At 43.2% G+C, this 14,125-nt stretch overlaps 1 protein-coding gene across 4 annotated transcripts in view; it reads right to left on the bottom strand.

Moving 5' to 3' along the window:
* The window catches only part of USP2 (ubiquitin specific peptidase 2), a 91,898-nt gene that overhangs the window by 41,434 nt on the left and 36,339 nt on the right, over positions 1-14,125 (bottom strand). The window contains exon 1 of one of the 4 annotated variants that reach the window (XM_063437000.1): positions 7,887-8,019. The exons of 2 other annotated variants lie outside the window; for them this stretch is intronic. The gene's annotated coding sequence lies outside the window, so the exon portion shown is untranslated. Of the gene's footprint in view, positions 1-7,409; positions 7,434-7,886; positions 8,020-14,125 lie in introns of those variants that run through there. One more of the 4 variants, XM_063437002.1, reaches the window with a different exon arrangement.

The raw sequence follows: 14,125 nt of genomic DNA, 5'->3' as shown, positions 1-14,125 counted from the left end.
CCGCCACTGGAGGGACTCCAGCGATTGGCAACTGAATCCACAAATATTTCAACATCTCCAGATTTGCCGGGGACCATTCAACCTGGACCTCTTTGCATCTCGCCTCAACAGGCAGGCGGACGCTTTTTACAGCTGGTTACCGGACCCAGCGTGCCTTGCAGTCGATGCCTTCCTACAGAAGTGGCCGATGTCAGGGGCATATGCGTTCCCTCCATTCTCCATGATTCCACGCACGCTACAACTTCTCAGAACTCAAGGTGTCAAGATAACTCTAGTGACCCCGCTATGGCGGGCCCAACCATGGTACCCTTACCTACTGGAAATGTCAGTGGACTTTCCCCTGCTGCTACCCTGCACCCACGACCTCCTCAGAGACTCGATAGGCAACTTTCACCCATTGGCGATTCAAGACCATCTCCAACTAGTGGCTTGGACCATTTCAGGGGATCGTGGAATGTCTAAGGCCTTTCGACAACTGCTCAGGGACTCCTTTGGGACTCATGGGCCCCAGGAACCAGACGCTCTTACATCTCTGCATGGCGCCTATGGAGTTGCTGGTGCTTGGAAAGGAACCTTGATCCCTTTTCAACACCTATAATTAATATTATTAACTTCCTGTCGTCTCTATTCGACCAGGGTAAATCCTACCGGACCATTAACGTGTTTCGGTCTGCTATTTCTGCAGCGCACGTTCCTATAGAAGGCTCTTCGTGGGCAAACACCCGTCTGTCTGCAGACTCTTGCGGGGCATCCGCATCGCTAGACCCCCGAATCCCAAATATAATCAATTCTGGGACGTTGCCGTCATGCTCACGTTCTTGGAAGCTTGGCCGGACAACGAAGCGCTTTCCCTACGCCAATTATCAGCCAAATTAGCTCTCCTCCTCTGCTTGGTCTCCTTCCGAAGAGTTTCCGACATCAGGGCTTTTGACTTTTACGCCCTCGATTTCACACCAGAGGGGGTACACTTTCACATCACTAGACGCACCAAGACCAACTCATCTACCGTGAGCTACCCTTACTTCTCGGAGAGACCACTCCTATGCGTAGCCCGGTGCATAAGACACTATATCGCTCGCACTACCCTTCTCAGAGCACCTACCGGGCCCCTCCTGGTATCCTATGTACGGCCTTACAAACCAGTTTCGTGCCCTACCATTGCACGCTGGATTAAATGGCTCCTAGCCCTGGCTGGCATTGATGCATCTTTCGGGGCTCACTCGGTTAGAGGCGCAGCCGCCTCTTCAGCACTCTTAGCTGGAGGTTCCTTAGCGGAAATTCTATCCTCCGCTGATTGGTCTAGAGAATCCACCTTCCGTACCTTTTATTTTAGACACTCTCCTCACGTTTCTCTGTCCTTGCTATCTGTGCGTTAAAATAGCAAATATGAAGCCTCCTGTCTTGCCATAAAATTCGGGATTATTCTAGCTCCTAGTGACCGAATAATCTAAATTTTATTAAAGACAGGAGGCGGATATTTTCCCACCCTAGATTTCTTTTCCCACCCTTCTAGGTAAGTATCCTGTACTATCTCCAATTTCTAACTATGACTTACATCCTCTCTTTCGCTAACCTAGACTTATTAGGTCGTTATTATTATAACCCGTTTTTTTTATTATATTTAGTTCATTAAATTCTAGATGGTCATTTACTGTTATACCACTCAGTTATTACCATAGTTAGAGCTTGCACTAAATTGGAAGTCAGTTCACTGCATTTATTTGGTTTTTCTTTTGCCAAAGAGACCATACTTTCACGATGTTTCTCCTTCCTCCTAGTGTGAAGATCGCTTGCCTTCTGCCTTGACTCTACCTGCGGGTTGATCACTACCTTCATCCTTAAAGATACCTTCACCGTTACCTGTTCATCGTTTTAATGACTACCTTTACATGGTTGACTCTACGACTGATCGGCTACATCAAGAAAGAGGAATTGGGAGGAGCCTGATGACAGTTTATATTGCTGTGATGCACTGATTGGTTAAACTTTTTTTACACTGCTGTTAACTGTTTCTTTGCTGCTGGGAGTTTCAGTAAAGAAAGATAAGCAAATATTCGCCTCCTGTCTTTAATAAAATTTAGATTATTCGGTCACTAGGAGCTAGAATAATCCCGAATTATTTAAGGTAAATTACATCTGTTTGAAAGTGAAACCAGTTTTTTTTTCATGCAGGCTCTGTCAATCATAGCCAGGGGAGGTGTGGCTAGGGCTGCATAAACAGAAACAGTGATTTAACTCCTAAATGACAGTGAATTGAGCAGTGAAATTGCAGGAGAATGATCTATACACTAAAACTGCTTAATTTAGCTAAAGTAATTTAGGTTACTATAGTGTTCCTTTAAGCATGCAAGTATTTCTACAGGTAATGAGCAAGTATCTCTCATTATTATATATAGTATCTAAAATTCACAGTTTAGTGCTAAAATGTTAATTTGTTCTGGTTAAAATTCATATCACAGGTATATTTTGCTCATTACACACACCTTCAATGCAAGTAGTTTAAAGGGGTGCTATAGGCACCCAGACCACTTTAGCTAATTGAAGTGGTCTGGGTGCACTGTCCCACATCCCTTGCCCCTGCAGTAATAATTATTGCAGTTTTTAAGAATCCAGCAGGGGTAAACACTTATGCATTCTACCACCACAAACATACATTTGACATTCTGCAACATAGTATAAATAAGGGGGAATGGCTCTATGTGACACAGTATACTTTAAACACTTCAGTATATGTCATTATATGTTTTGTGTTGCACCAGTTGAAGGCTTTTGGCTATGTCTTTGTTCAACTATAGCTTCTCTTTTTATTAAATGTACCCATGGGAGGACTGAGGAAAACTATGTCAGACAAGAAAACTGTGTGAGATCTGAGGTCTGTGACAGGTGCAGAGACCTCCACTTATAAGAACGATTGACGGGGCATCATGATGTAGGCGTTTGATTTCCGAATAGAGCTACAAATGGTAGTGTGGAAATTTTGATGTTATTTGAAACTAACATACATATGTTTGGTAAATACAGGGCATTAAAATGCAATATCCTGGGATTCCTAGGGAGTTACCGTTCCACTTTAAAAATAAATTACTGTATTTCACCACATAATAGTCGCCACCAAATAATGGTCTCACCCTGGTTTTTCAGTCCAAAAATTGGTTCAAATCCAATTAATCACATAATTGTTGCATAAATGACCATTGCTGTTTTTGTTGTAAGACATTCATATTCTTGAAAACTGATGGCACACATCCTACTGATCTTATACTTAAGATCATTGTTACCTATCAGCTTATTGTATTTTAGTGCATTTTATCTGTGCAATGCATTAGGAATGTGTATGTTCTTAGTTAAAACGACAGGGGGACAGGGATCAGGATCCCAATTGGGAGACCGGTATCAGGATCAGAGTTCTTGTAATGAACTCTGATCATGTAATATGCATGTTCTCAGTAGACATGTTATTAGCAACTATAATGTTATCAGCAACTATTAAAAAGCTGTTAAAAAAAATATGCATAATGGTCGCACCACCATTTTTAAGGAAAGGAATTAGGCATAAAATCTGCGACTATTATTAAGTAAAATACGGTATTTGCGCCAGCTATCCACTTAAATTGAGTTAACTGCCCAGTCGGTTGAAATCAGATTTGGTTAAAAGGTATTGAGCTTGCAATACAGGTATATCTATTTGGCTATACACAAAGCACCAACTTCAAACAGTAGACTATTCAGTCTGCTAGATACCTAATTCAGCTCACGGTATTTGTATATCCATGCTTGGTAGCACCAGTCCCAAACAGAGGGGGGAAAAAACAGGTTTATTAAATCAAACAGAGCATAGATACTATTAGCTTACACACCCTTAAGGGATAAATCAATGTATGGTGTAACTGAGAACCTTACTGATGTCTCTTATATTTTTCAGGCTCTTGAACTGCTAGACCCTTCAAAATCTTCCTCACCCAATACATACTATCACCAAATTCAGAACTTATCCCCACTGCTAAATCTCCTAATACCTCAATACTGTTTGGGAGCGGTACCACAATGCTTGTAAATACACATACTGGCTACTTAGGTATCTGGTGAAAACAACAGTCTATTCTATCATAAGGGTTATGTAAGTTTTCTCATTGAAGTGGCCATTATTTTTATCAAACGGGTAATTATTTTTGAGATCTGTACTCACCATTACTACTGGCAGCCATTCCTTTTCCCCTAATTTCAAGTTAAACAACTGAAGCCTCTGGATCCATTCCTTAGGAAGCCACCTAGTACTTTGCATCAACGACTGAATTTTATACATAGCCAAGTTGTTACTTTTTAAGATTGGGGTCAGTATTTTACTTTTTCATCGGTTTGGGTATTAGATCACTGTGGGTATGTGGGTATGTTTTATTTCCCTGTATCAAATAAGACGTCAAATAAGACGTCAAAGGCTAACGTTATCTAGACCACTTCATCTGGATGCAGTAGCCCTTTAATTTTAACCCTGCAATCTAAAACATTGCCATACCTACTCGATAGGGTTAACACATGTTGGAACATCTGCTCTGTCCTTGGTGATCACCAGAATTTTATGGCAAGACAGGAGGCTTCATATTTGCTTATCTTTCTTTACTGAAACTCCCAGCAGCAAAAACAGTTAACAGTAAGTAAAAGGTTTAACCAATCAGAATGTATAACAGAGTATGTCTAGTCTTCAGGCTCCTCCCAACTCCTCTTTCTTTGCTGCTTAGCCTCCAAGGTTAGTCTATTCTAATTATAGTCCTTGTTTAACATAACTAATCTGATTTTACTACATTGTACTAGTAGTTTTACTTCATTATATTTTAGTAATGTGTTTTCTTTGCTAGTTAGTATTGTAAACACGTTTTTAGACTATTTAAACAGCTTTATGGCAGAGTTAATCCTCTGCTCAGTCCTCTACTTTGGTTTCTGACCCCATTACCTTCTTAAGGTCAGAGCCACAACTCAGATCGAGACTCCCTAACCACGGCAGCTTAACCACCCTCACCGCCGCTACTACTATTTCCGGCCCCTACCATCGCCATAGCAACGCGTCCTGCCTCCCGCAGCCATCTCTCTCTAGGCATTTGTGCGGGCTTTTTCGCGCGCTTTTGCCCGCTCAACTCCCGAAAGACTGGACGGTTAGGCATCTCCAACGGCTCTCAAACGCCTCTGTCGGCCATTCAGGTAAGTAATTTTACTTTACCTAATTCTAAAAGCGCTTTGATTGTAAAAACACTGTATAGTATTCACAGCATTACAAATGGTTTTATTCTGTTTTATTACAGATTACACTTTTCAAAAAAACCAAAATCCTTGCATAAGAGGGTGGCCTCCTCTATTCTAAATTCTTATTTGCCTCATTGTCTCCTGAGGGTGACCCCCTTATTGCCTCTTTACCGGGTAAATCCCTATTTGTATACACAGGCTACCCCTGATATTAACTCTGGTCACTTATACTGTCCTTTGCATTTGGTGAACAATTTTGCTGTTATTACAAACTGTGGTTGACCCCCACGTTAAATTAGTGGCTGAACACACTTTCTATATACACGCTTTGCATTCATTTACTCAAGTCCACTGCCTATTAATATTATTATTGTTTAGTTCATATTAGTTAAAAAAAACAAAAACCCTGATCCTAAAAATTATTGTGGTGACCCCACATTTTTTCTGTCAATTATGTCTGATTTACCTAAACCAGCAGTATCTGCGGAGCTTAAAACTTGGTTGTATAGCACCATTGCGGATTGAATTCCCAAAGCTTTCGTAGCTTTCCACGAACAGACTATGCCCGCCCCTAGGGCTCCTATTCTTCAGCTGTCAGACTCTGAGGATTCCAAAGGCTCAGACCATGACGAAGCCCCCCGCAAACGCCCTTGGAAAGGCGATAGTGCTACTGCCGGTAAAGGCAAAGCACCAGCAAAAACACCAAGCTTGTCCTATTCAGAAACTAGGGAAGCTAATCTCAAATATAACTTTGACCCATTAGAGGGTTCAACTTCTAATTTGCACCTTCAGGTAGTAGACGAATGCTGTGCGGGGTATTCGGATGAGGATTTCCCCTCTCATGAACCACAGAATGAATCCCTTTGAGACTCTAACCCCATTTCTGACGATATTTTATTGGATACCTCTGGCCGCCCCCTTTTCGACCCTAGGTATATGAAACACCCCCCATCTGCCAAGTGGACCCCTCCAGACCACATTGCTAAGTTCTGCAGAATATGGCTCTGTAAACCTTTGGAGAAGGAAGTGAGAGCACCTATTATCCCAGACAAGGTGGCTATTACCCTAGAATTTGATCCCTTGCTCGTTACCTTCCTATCCAAAATGGGAAAAGATCCCTGTAAGGGTTTAGAACAAGGCCTGAAGGCCACTCAGGACAAAATTATGGATATTGCGGGCTCGCATATGCAGATATTCATTATTGCAGATGAGGCTTTGGCAGGTGGCACTTTGGATGCACATATGGTGTGAGAATGGGCACAGAGGGCACAATGCCTACGAGGCAACGCCAATGTCGCCATATCAACTGAAATTGATTCCAAGCTTGCCGAATTAGGCACTAAAGAGCTTGGCCCTGCACACACACACCGATACACACTGTGTGTCAAGGTGTGTGTATCTGTGTCAGTGTGTGTATCTGTGTGCCACTATCTGCCAGTGTGTGTGTGTGTGTGTCTGTGTGTCAGATTCATACACACTGGCACATACAAACACAGATACATACATACAGGCTTTTAAACATTGTTCAATTATTTTACCAAGAATAGAAGATTCAACTTTGGGATAAATAAACACAGGTTAAAACTGTCTAACTTACTTCACTACCTGCTTATATGCAAACCCTAAGCACCATAACAACTGCAGCTCATTGTAGTGCTTATTGGTAGTATTTTTTAAGAGTTAGACAAGTATTAAAAGGCATTCTGTTTTTATGGACCCAGCAAGGCTTAAGGACCCCAGACTGACCTACCGTCTTGTTGAAACCCAAAGTAATTTTTTTAAATGTAGCATATCAATACAGTGATAGGGGCACTTATAATTATTATTATTTTTAGAGCACCAACATACCCTGAAACACTTTACAGCTGTACAATGGGGATATAAAACAACAAATAACTGACAAATTAAAGTAAACAAAAACAAGAGGTGCAGAGGGCCTTGCTCAAACAATTAGAGTAATAGTATATACTTTTAATCTGTAGAAATACTCTGCATTCTATAATTAGTTGTTTTTAGCAAATGACCCCCCCCCCCCCCAACTCTAATATTTTGTCCTAAATATCATTGTTACTTCAACACATTTTAACGTTGATGCTGTGTGCCCATAAACATCTCACTTCACACTTTTCCATCACTTCAAGGAAAATGTCCCACCGCTATGAAAGAGCACTCACCGTTCACTTGATTGCGTGACTCCTTTTTACTTCTGAGTACGTCTGATTCGGCTGAAAAGTGATCTCTCTCTCGTTCACCTTGTGCTCTTTCTGGGCAACTGTCGCAGTTCTATTTCTCAAGCTATAGTTGAATAATCAACTTCTCTCTTCCCTTTCACAAGTTTACCTATATCATTTTATGTTTTTAGAAATTGCAAGACATTTAAAAGATCTCCCCTGCTTCTTTTACTTGCCCCTCCTTTTCTAAAGCTGTTTTCAGTTTCTAGGCTTATTAATTTATTATTATTTTTTTTTTCTATGAACCTTTACTCACTTTTCTTTTAATGGGTGTTTGATTGTCTCTTTATCTGGAAAACTGTCAGGCCTGTTTTGTCTTATTTGTATTCCCGGTTATTTCCCCAGTTTCTTTTTCTTGCACCTGTCTCTAATGCCTTCTTATTTCTTGCTGTCTTGCTCAGCTGACAGCCTTAAACTCACTTTTTGATCTGCTCTCATCGGGTCTCCATTTCATGGCTGTTTTTCCTCTCCGTTATGTCTTTTTTCATCTTTGTTTATAAATTTCTCCTTTTTTCCTGACTCCTTCTGTTGCTCACACTCTGTTTTCGTTCAGTCCTGTAAGAGGAGCCGTGCTGTCTCACATGGCTGTTGAATCCGTTACCTTGGGAATGACCCTGATTACAAACACTTTTCATGCTCACTGAAGGAGCTGCAAACACAGAAGCCTCCTCTAGCCTATGTTTACTGAGTAAGAACATGCACAGGCCTGCCCTAAAGACAAGAATGGGCCTAAAAAAAAGTCTACAGAACAAAGGGAAATACCATACTCAAAAAAAATCCCTACTGCGGTTCTTACATAAATTTATTTAAAAAATGTTTTTCTTTTCAAGGCGGACGGTCACTTCCAAGGATTTCTAATATTATGTTTACCTATCTCTGTGTTTAACAAATATATACTTGGGAGGTGTGAAAAATAAAATTGTAGAAATCCACACTTCTGCAACTGGACTCCTCCATCTTAGATCCTTGTCAGTCATTGTTATAAGCTGTGTTCTTTGCACTTGTCACTCAGGATAGAGAAAACATTCGGCAAAGTGAAAACAATGCTTCTATTCCTCCTCATTTTTAATGTGCAGCCTGTATGTGTATGGTATTAACTCTATTTTGGGGTCAATAGCTAAATCTTTAATAAAAATGTAAAGAAAATATAGCATTCCAGAAAAAAAAAAAAAGGTCAACACAAATTATGCTTAAAAGACCACTATAGTGCCAGGAAAACATACTCGTTTTCCTGGCTTTATAGTGCCCTGAGGGTGCCCCCACCCTCAGGGTCCCCCTCCCGCCGGGCTCTGGAGAGAGGAAGTGGTTAAAATCTTACCTTTCTCCAGCGCCGGGCGGGGAGCTTTCCTCCTCCTTCCTTGCGACGTCATCGGCTGAATGTGCATGCGCGGGAAGAGCCGCGCGCGCATTCAGCCGGTCGCATAGGAAAGCATTTACAATGCTTTCCTATGGACGCTGGCGTCTTCTCACTGTGATTTTCACAGTGAGAAGCACGCAAGCGCCTCTAGCGGCTGTCAATGAGACAGCCACTAGAGGTTTTGGAGGCTGGATTAACCCTCAGTATAAACATAGCAGTTATAACCTGAAGTGGTCTGGGTGCCTAGAGTGGTCCTTTAATTTTAAATTTTTTATTAAAAGGTGTAATCTTTATAGAAGGGACTTTTTGGAGGCAATTAAAGGGATTCTATAGTGTTAGAAATATAAATCTGTATTCCTAACACTATTATACCCTCTGGTTCCCCCCTGGCTCGTGACCCCTCCCCTCTCCCATAAAAGGTTAAAAACCCTTTATTTATTAACCCGATTCCAGCGCCGATGTCCCTGGTTGCTGGGTTGGCGCTCCACTTCATCCAACAGGAGGGCCTAATGCGTATGCGCATCGAGCGTTACGAGTGCTTCAGGCCCTCCCCATAAAAAAACATTGAATCAATGCTTTCTTATGGATATTTTACTGATGCCGAATGTCCTCATGCTGAGCATGAGTAAACTCCCACAAGTTTTAAGTGGAGTTTGGTCTAATTATTAAGGTGTGGGTGATGAATTGACACTCTATACACCTACCCTCCTGTTCCTTATAACAGACTCTACTAATATACCAGTTTACTTCCATTATCTCTATCATTGAATCTTCTACCCATACCTTTTATTCACCTTTTTGAATATCTCTAATATTTCTAATATCTGTAATTTTCTAAATATATCTAATTTTGAATCTAAATGCTAAGCTTTATTCTTCCGATCCCCATATACTGCTGCTATTTAATTGGATACATTTTAGCCTTCCACTTAGAATAACATTTTATTACTAAACAGCTGTCTTTCTTGATACTATCTTTCTACTTGGGATGATCAAGAATTAAGGGACACTATAGTCAGCAGAACAACTACAGCTTAATGTAGTTGGTCTGGTGAGTATAATAGCTCCCTTCAGGCATTTTGTGTAAACACTGCCATTTTCATGTAAACACTGCACAGTAAGCAGCCCTGCCGTTCAGCGTCCCCACGCTCTGCATGGAGATGCTGAATTTTCCTCATAGAGATGTATTGATTCAACGCATCTCCATGAGGAGGTCCTGATTGGCCAAAACGGCATTTGGCCCCACCCCGTGCCTATTTTCGGCCATTTCGATGATGTCACAAAGTGGGTGGGGCCAGCGTCACTGGACCCACGTGGTGCTGAAAATAAGGTGAAAATAAGGTGAGTTTTAAACTTTTATAGGGGGACCGGGGGAGGGGAGGGGTGGGGGGGGTTGGGGGGGGTGGGGGGGGGGGTGGTTCAAGCCACCAATATGGTGGGTTAAACACTATTGGGTCAGGAATACATGTATGTGTTCCTGACCCTATAGTGATCCTTCAGTATATTTACTCATGCTTGTTGTGATTGATATATACAAGCCAGATAGGCAGACCCCCTAGGTTTCTCCTTTTTAACCCCTTAAGGACGGAGGACGGTTCAGGACCGTCATCTGCATTTTTCCATTGCCGACCGATGACGGTCCTGAACCGTCCTAACGTTAGGATGTACTTACCCGATCGCCGTCGTTCCCCCGGTGGCGATCCGCGGTGCTCCTGTTGTGGGGAGACTGCCTGCAGCCCAGACAGTCTCCCCATGGCAGATTAGGACCCCTGGGGCCATGTGATCGCTCAACAGGGTGACCACATGGTCACAATAGGTGTCCATGTGTCTGCCTGCAGGGGGACTGCCTGTGCTGACAGGCAGTCTCCCTGCAACTGTAAAATCAAAGAAAAAATAAAGTTAAAGTTAATAAAAAAAAATAATAATTATATATGTGTATATATATATGATATATAGACATATATTATATTTATATAATATATGTCTATATATCATATATATAATGTCATACTAAGTGTATTTTTATATTAATATGTACATATATTAATATCAAAATACACTTATAATTAAATTACACACGTATATATATAATATATATAATAACTATATATATTGTATATATATATTATTATAAAATACAAATAATAAGTAATTTAAATTAAATTAAACATGTAAAAATAATAATAACATTTTAATAAAATTTTTTTAAAAAATTATATATCTATACGAAATTTTATTCTAACTGTATTTTGATATTAATATATATATATATATATATTTATATCAAAATACACTTAGAATGAAATTGTATATATATCTATGTATATATAAATAAATAAAAAGAATACGAACTATTCATATGTCCATATACAAAATTACATAAATAATTATATAAATATACACGTAGACTTCAAATATATAAATATGCATATATATTTAAATTCTACGTGCGTATTTATGTAATATTTTTACATAATTAAGTAATTTTATTGATTGCAATTTAAGAGACCTGCCTGCCAACCCAGGCCGAAAGTCCAGAGAATTTAATTTGCTATCACTGTATTTTACCCTTTAACTTTCTACGACACCCTAAAACCTGTACATGGGGGGTACTGTTTTACTCGTGAGACTTCGCTGAACACAAATATTAGTGATTCAAAACAGTAAAACATATCACAGCGATGATATTGTCAGTGAAAGTTACTTTTTTTGCATTTTTCACACACAAACAGCACTTTTACTGATGATATAATTGTTGTGATACATTTTCCAGTTTTTTTTTTAATTCTTTATTTTCTTAGTGCAAGGATTTCACAAGCATGCATACTGTGCCACAACAGCTTTCGTATGCCACATTTCAACAATATTGGTACAGTCAGGGCTCGAGTCCTGCAGGAACGCGTGGGAACGGCGTTCCTGCACTTTTTCCACAGCAGGAACGCCGTTCCCATTACTAGTCCTGCAGGACCCAGGGCTGGCACAAGCGGCTGCCAGAGCAGGGGGGAGCACAAATCCGAATCCCCTGCCTCTGACTGGGGACTCGGATTTATAAACTCACCTCTCCCCCTGCAGTCAGTGGAGTCGTCCGGCCTCTCCTGATAATGTCAGTAGGAGGGGGCGTGACTTTCTCTGCTCTTCTCACAGGACCGCTGGGGAGCAGAGGAAGCCACGCCCCCTCCTCCTGACATCATCAGGAGAGGCCGGCTTACTCCACTGACTGCAGGCTGCAGGTTCCAGATCCTGTCCCACCCCTCCTGGCCAAAGGTAAGCCTCAGGGAGGGGGAAAGGCACTTTAGTTTTTTTTGTTTGTTTTTTATCCCTTTCCTGAGTCCCTGTCCCCCTCCTCAGTCCCTGTCCCCCTATTTAAGGCCCTGTCCCCCTCCTCAGTCTCTGTCCCTCTCCTCAAGCCCTGTCCCCCTTACTCAGTCCCTGTCTCCCTCCTCAGTCCCTGTCTCCCTCCTCAGTCCCAGTCTCCCTCCTCAGTCCCTGTCTCCCTCCTCAGTCCCTGTCCCCCTCCTCAGTCCCTTTCCCGAGTCCCTGTCCCCCTATTTAAGGCCCTGTCCCGTTACTCAGTCCCTGTCTCCCTCCTCAGTCCCTGTCCCCCACCTAAGTCCCTTTCCCGAGTCCCTGTCCCCCTATTTAAGGCCCTGTCCCGTTACTCAGTCCCTGTCTCCCTCCTCAGTCCTTGTCCCTTTCCTCAGTCCCTGCCCCCCTCCTCAAGTCCTGTCCCCTTACTCAGTGCCTGTCTCCCTCCTCAGTCCCTGCCCCCTCCTCAAGCCCTGCCCCCTCCTCAAGCCCTGTCCCCTCCTCAAGCCCTGTCCCCTTACTCAGTCCATGTCTCCCTCCTCAGTCCTTGCCCCCCTCCTCAGTCCCTGTCCCTTTCCTCAGCCTCTGTCCCCCTCCTCAGCTCCTGCCCCCCTCCTCAGCCCCTGTCCCTTAATCAGCCCATGCCCCCCCTCATCCTAAGCTCCTGTCCCTCTTCCTCAGCCCTGCCACCTTAATCAGCCCATGGCCCCTTCCTCAACCCATGTCCCCCCTCCTCCTAAGCTCCTGTCCCTTTTCCACAGCACTGTCACCTTACTTAGCCCCTGTCCACCTTACTCAGCCCCTGCCCCTCTTCCTCAGCCCCTGCCCCTGCCCCTCTTCCTCAGCCCCTGTCCCCCTTCCTCAGCCCCTGTCCCCCTTCCTCAGCCCCTGTCCCACTTCCTCAGCCCCTGTCCCACTTCCTCAGCCCCTGCCCCTCTCCTCAGCCCCTGTCCCTCTCCTCAGCCCCTGTCCCCCTCCTCAGCCCCTCAGTTCCTGTCCCTTTCCTCAGTTCCTGTCCCTTTCCTCAGTTCCTGTCCCTTTCCTCAGTTCCTGTCCCTTTCCTCAGCCCCTATCCCTTACCTTAGCCCATGTCCCCTTCCTCAGCCCATGCCCCCCCCCCCTCCTAAGCTCCTGTCCCTCTTCCTCAGCCCCGTGCCCTTACTCAGCCCCTGCATACAAGCGTATAATTTTTTTGGGGGTGGGGGGGAGGGGGCGGGGAGTGGATCTTGGGTGAGTTCCCGAACTGTTTTACCCAGGACTTGACCCCTGGGTACAGTGTGATTCAATAATGCACATTTTTTATTTTTGAGTAGAGGTCATTAAGCACTCTGCAGGTACACAAGGTTGTGCCCTTGATGTGGGTGTCTGGTTCTAGGACCCGGCAGAGTGTTGTGATACACAGGTAAGATGTAAGTGATGGGTTTCTAATAGTTGTACGTCGTGTGAAGTAACATAGGGCGTTTTAAGTTGATTAGGGCCGTGGACCTGATAGAGGGACCCTGCCCCAAGGGTCTTATATAAGGAAGCTGTAGCCCTGTCGGACACATAGGTATTACGGTGGACAATCGGGTGTATCGTTTATCAATTTACACTCAATTGTGTTGTGGGGGGGGTGGGGGGTGGAGGAAAATCTCCGGTTACTGTGCCCTCCTATTGGGACGTGCCATATAAGGTGTACTAGCACCTGGGATCAACTGTGTGAACACTGTTGAGCAGAGCTCTGGGTGTGAACAAGCATTAAAACAATAACTTTTAAACATTTAAACAGCAATGGTGCATAAGCATCTGGGACTGGTGTAGGGGTCAGTCCCTTTTCTTGTGGCTGCTGGCTCATCTTCAGCCGGTATCAGCTGCAGAGCGTGGGGTAAAAGGAACGATCCTGTGCACGTCCCAGCTGTGTCCCGGTCGAGTCGTGGAGGCAGATGCCATGGTGAGGCCCAGTCCCTGTAGGAATGCCGTGGAGTCTTCTGCGGTTGGAAGCTGATGTGTGTTCCCA

This window comes from Pelobates fuscus, chromosome 11 (genome assembly GCF_036172605.1).
Source record: "Pelobates fuscus isolate aPelFus1 chromosome 11, aPelFus1.pri, whole genome shotgun sequence".
In the NCBI taxonomy this organism is placed as follows: domain Eukaryota; kingdom Metazoa; phylum Chordata; class Amphibia; order Anura; family Pelobatidae; genus Pelobates; species Pelobates fuscus.
This window is presented reverse-complemented; position numbering and strand designations above follow the sequence as displayed.